The sequence below is a fragment of the Triticum dicoccoides genome, chromosome 1B, assembly GCF_002162155.2.
Source record: "Triticum dicoccoides isolate Atlit2015 ecotype Zavitan chromosome 1B, WEW_v2.0, whole genome shotgun sequence".
Taxonomy (NCBI): domain Eukaryota; kingdom Viridiplantae; phylum Streptophyta; class Magnoliopsida; order Poales; family Poaceae; genus Triticum; species Triticum dicoccoides.
The window spans coordinates 398,495,800-398,501,092 of NC_041381.1; positions in this window are offsets into that span (position 1 = coordinate 398,495,800).

The following is a 5,293-nucleotide window of genomic DNA, read 5'->3' on the forward strand; positions in this document are numbered from 1 at the left end:
TGTCCGCACTGCGTGTGTCAACCAAGCGCACTGCATGTGTTAGCGCGAGGCCGAGCAGGGGGTGGGGAGGGGGTGTCGTGACCCCCCTCCACATCCCCCTGCGAGGCCGAGCCTGGAACGAGCCGGAGCAGGCGGCGACGCGGCTTGCCGTGGCGCCGCATGCGTAGGCGAGTCCGTCATACTCCGTCGTCCCCCTGTCTATCTTAGGGGTGTGGCTCCAGGGGTTGTGCGCGCGTCCCCTTTTAATGGAAAAACAAAAATGATGTCATTTGTACTGCTTGCACCAACGTTGAGTACTGCACTTCGTGTAGCAAGTGTGTGTGTTATGGCCCTTGTCGTTCTTCATTTATGCATGTACTGGACTTCATGTATACACTTGTTGGACTGCCTTATGTTCGTTCTGTGAACTGTATTCACGTTTGTTTAGAAATGTATACGGATTATATTTTTTTAGATATATCAATATTAATTTTTAAGGTTGTGAACTGCATTAATTTTTTTCTTTTTTATGTCCGAGTTTGTAGTCAAATTACCTAATTTTTTTGTTTAATGTTGGTTTTGAATATGTTTTGTATGTGAATAGTATGTTTTGGTATCACTCATTAAATTTTTCAAAGTTGTGTAGATACTTGTTCTAATGGAAACTAATTTCTGCGAAAGCAATTGTTCACAAGCCAACTTACATCGTTTTTATAAAAGAAATGTTCGATATGAAGCAACAGACATTATCAAAATCTTGCATACATGAAAGAAAGAACAACACAACGGCTAAAGTAAAGTGAACCCAACACAACCCTGATTTTTTCTAGTTGCTGTATTGGATTACAACCTTTTTCTTCTTCTTCTTTTCTTCTTTATCTCTTTTTGCCCTGTCTAGTCCCATTATGACATCGTAGATGATTCTCCAAGACTCATATGTTGCGAATGCATCTATTGCTGCATACTTGATAAGCTTTTCTGGCAGCGGGAAAAATCCCCACAGAGTATGGTCCTCCTTGCGGTTAATTTTTTTCTTCATGTCATGGTAGTGAATGTCTATCATCCAGCCAGCAACATCAGCCAAAGAGTCAAACTTCTTTTTATTGTATGGGTCTCTCCATTCCACCTGAATATCAATGTAGTTGTCGGAGTTGATCTCCAAACCAGATACCTTCAGCTTGCTTTTGTCTCCTTCAATAGCGAATCCAACGAAGGTGTACTCATCATTCATCAGGAATTTGTCTAGTTCCATTGGCCTGCAATATATTTGTATAGAGTGAATATAGTTTATTTCCTTAGAAGTAGCAATGTTTTTTTGTGTTTTTCTGAAACTGAACTGCAATATGAATATCTGAATCTGTTGCATTGAGCAGTTGCTAATACTTTGTTCAACATAACTATTAAATCTGATAATAGACTGCATAAACAATGCATGTTTTGTGTATGCTTGTATTCTTGAACCTAAATTCATACATGTTTTGTATGGTAATGTTGCAGTGAAGAAAATATAATTAAATTGCGTGTATTGCTAGATAATATAATTCAAGAATTGAACACATGAGTGAGATACATGGAGCCAGATCAAAACTGTCAATAAATTCACGTGTCATGCTTTTTCAAGAATGAGAACCAAAGGTTAAATATTATGGCAATTGCAGTGAAGAAAATTTAAAATCAATATTGACAAGCAATAGTTATTCTTACCTGTCTTTAGCTGCAGATATGTGGTAGACAAGACATTCTTTTTGTACGCATAGTTGTAGCACCGCTGCATGCTGTGGCCTCTCATAGTGTGTGTACTCGACATCAACGCCCACTAGTTTGACGGGCATTCCGCCGAGCTTCCTCCTGAACGTGGACAACATCTTGTCCACGTCTTTTCCCTTGCTTGTGCAAAGGACATGGAGCTTGTGATTTCCGTGGAGGTGGACGTCGTGGAGCTCCCTGGTGTACTTGCGGCGCTGCTTGTACAGAGGTGCATCCGCCATGATTCTCCTCTGCTCTCTGGTGTTTTTTATAGAGAGAGAGGTTAGTGAAAGGAAGAGCGGAGAAGAAGATGCAATGGGGTTTTTGGGGTGGACGAAGCAGTTGTGTTTTCTCCTCTACTCTCCTCTGGTCTCCTTGACAGGACGTGGGAGAGGTGGAGCGGGGCGGTAGCGTGGTGGGGCTCTGTTTTTAAGTTACGTGGCAACTGCCAATAGGTTTTGCTATGAGGAGGCTCTTGTTAGTGCGTTGGAAATCCGGAACGTCGTCGCCTCTTTTTTCATGATTAGATCACTGTATTCACGCAACTGTCAGAAAATATGATGATTGTGTCTTCGGTCAATTGTACAAGTCAGTGCACTTCTTTTCTATCAAAAACAAACTTCTCAGGTCCACGTAGTGTACTGTAGTATGATTCACACAGATGTACTTTTTTTCTTATCTTGATGGTGTTCTTTCTTTTCTTCTCTTGATTTTTTTGGTAATACAGTGTTTGTGTTGATGGAGAGTAGTGTGGCTAGGGGTGTCGGAGTGCTTTGGTTAAGTAACAGGGCTGCATTCTTATTTCAACCATACTGCATTGCAGAGTGAAGATAACTGTAATTCATTAAAAAAATACTAGTTTGTTCTTCCACGTGGAGAACTGCATTGTTATACGTCTTTGACTGCATCTGTACATTGACATCGCGCTTCCTGTGTTTTATTTATTAATATTCTTACAGTGCCGATGCACATTTTATTTTGTTTGTTGTTATTCATTTAAAAATGTTTGTAATTTTTCTTTTTGATGTTTTATTTTTGAACATATTGTTTTTTCTTAGTGGGTTTTGTTGGCCCTGTGTTCTGGTTGTGAAGACGCAATTGGGCCCTAGTCTACCTGTGAGCACGGCTGGTTCCCGGTGCGTTGTGTGCGGTCTATTGTTTAGTCCCACCTCGCCCGCGGAAGGTGCGCCCGACATGTTTATAAGCGGTGGCGAGGCCTCTGTGTCGAACTCCTCTTGTTACTTATTTGGGCGCTTGAACACGACGCTCGTAGCTGTATGCTCTCTGACCTGTGGGCCCATGTGTGGCCGGCCCCATGCACTGTGACTCAGAACGACTCGCCTTCCGTGGGTGCAGATCTATTACGAGACTGGCTGGGGTCGGTAGCACCTGGGTGGTCAATTTTTTTTCTTTTTATTTTTCTCCCTTATGTGTTTTTTCAATGTTGGGGTGTGCACTGCATTGACCAGAGTTCTGTACTGCATGTGCACGAATTTCGTACTGCATGAACAGTTCTCATTTTTTTATTCCCGTGTTTTTTCTATTATATAGTCTTTTTTCCCCAATGTATTGTAGTGCACTGTTTAGTAAATCATACGCGTAATGCGTTGATTATGGTTCTGTACTGCATGTTCATATATTTCTGTACACCATTGATTATTTACGTGTTTGCCTTATGTGTTTTTTCAATGTCGGGGGTGTGCACTGCATTGATCAGGGTTTTGTACTGCATGTATACGAATTCCGTACTGCATGTGCAGTTCTCATTTTTTTATTCCAGTCTTTTTGCTGTTATGTGATCGTTTTTTCCAATGTATGGGAGTGCACTGCTTAGTAAATCATACGCGTAATGGGTTGATTATGGTTCTATACTGCACGTTCATATATTTCTATCCTTCATTGTTTATTTATGTGTTTGCGTCTTTCCTTTTCTGGTTTTGCTCTCATGTATTCTTTTTTCAAATTTAGGTTCGTGTATTGCTTTGTTGGGTATGTTAAGACTTCATTTGACAGATTCTGTACGGCATTCGTGCACGACTTGCACTACATGCGTCCTGTTTGCATTCTGTATGACAATTTCATCACCAGCAAACTAAGTTGAACAGAAAGCAAACTAACATAATCAGAGTTCATCATTACAAAGCGATTCTGCATGGCAAGCAAACTAGGTTCAGCACACAAGCAAACTAACGATACATAAGCAAACAACACAAAGGAAATTTGATGATAATTCTAAAAGAACGCTGGCAATGTTGGCTCCTGGCCGGCACCATCTTCTTGTTCACCACTCAGGCTCTCCCCATGCCCAGCTGCTCCTGGCGCGCTTCTTGGGGGGCTCCTCCTTCTCCAGCTTTGCACGGCAAAGGCCGTCTTGGGTGATGGTGATGCGGTTCCATATCTCGTACACTGCGTAGGCGTCCTTTGCCGCGTACTCGATGTGCCTCCTGGATAGAGGCAGCGTGGCCCAGCGCTGGTGCTCGTCGTCGGTGATCTTCTTCTTCATGTTGCTGTAGTAGTCGTCGATGATCACGCCGGAGACGTCCCCGAGGGAGTCCAACAGCTTGGTTGCCTCGGGCACCCTCCACTCCTTCTGGATGTCGACGAGGTTGGCGACCTCCAGTTTGACGCGCTCCGGCCTGGTTTTGTCGCCGTCGATGGAGAAGCCTGGAAAGGTGTACCTGGGGTCGGCGAGGAAGTTGTCGAAGACGGTGCACCTTTCAGTGTCGCTCATTTGGAAGAGCAGCACCGGGTGATTCTTGCCGATGGACAGTTGGCAGAGGGCGGGTTTCTGCGTCGCTTCAGGGTCGTTGTCATACTCGAGATCAATGCGGACGATCTTGTGGCGCTGGAGGCTAAGGTGGCGCTCGTACTGCGCGAGGGTGATCACCATTTGGTTCTTGTCGTTGGTGTGGATGACGTGCAACTTGGTGTTGCCGTGCGCCTCCACGGCATTGTTGCCCTTGTACTCGTCGGTGAACGTCATTGCTGGTGTCACGGCTTGGTGCTTTTGCGTTGATATGGGTCGATTTGGTGTGAGCGCAATGGACACTTGTGTTGTTGTGGATGAGAAGGCCTTTGGCAGGGGTCTGAATTTAAGGGGAAGGGCGCGGGGTCGGATGGCCTCGTTGGATGAACTGCACGATCGCGCTGATGATGCGGTTGTGCAGATCGTGGGTTGTTTTTGCATCTGTGATCGTGGGCTTGTGGCGATGGAACTGCTCCGATCAGGTGGTTGTATGCGAAGGTGGGTTTTTTTAAGGTCCGTATGTTTTATTTTTGATGAGCACATTCTTTTTAACCACCACTTTTTTCTATGCGAATGGGCATTTTGTCATGTTTTATACATGCATCCTGTGCGATAATGAACTGCATTCGTATATAGTCCTGCACTGCATCTGCTAGAATACAGTACTGCACTTGTGTACACATGTGCGTACTTCACTGTTTTTTGAGTTTATTTATTCGTGTAGGGTAATCGGGAACTGGATTGCCATACCGCACTGCATCGTCTAACGTAATGCACTGCATTTTTTACAGCCACGTACCGCATCTTGTTTTTGCTTGTACT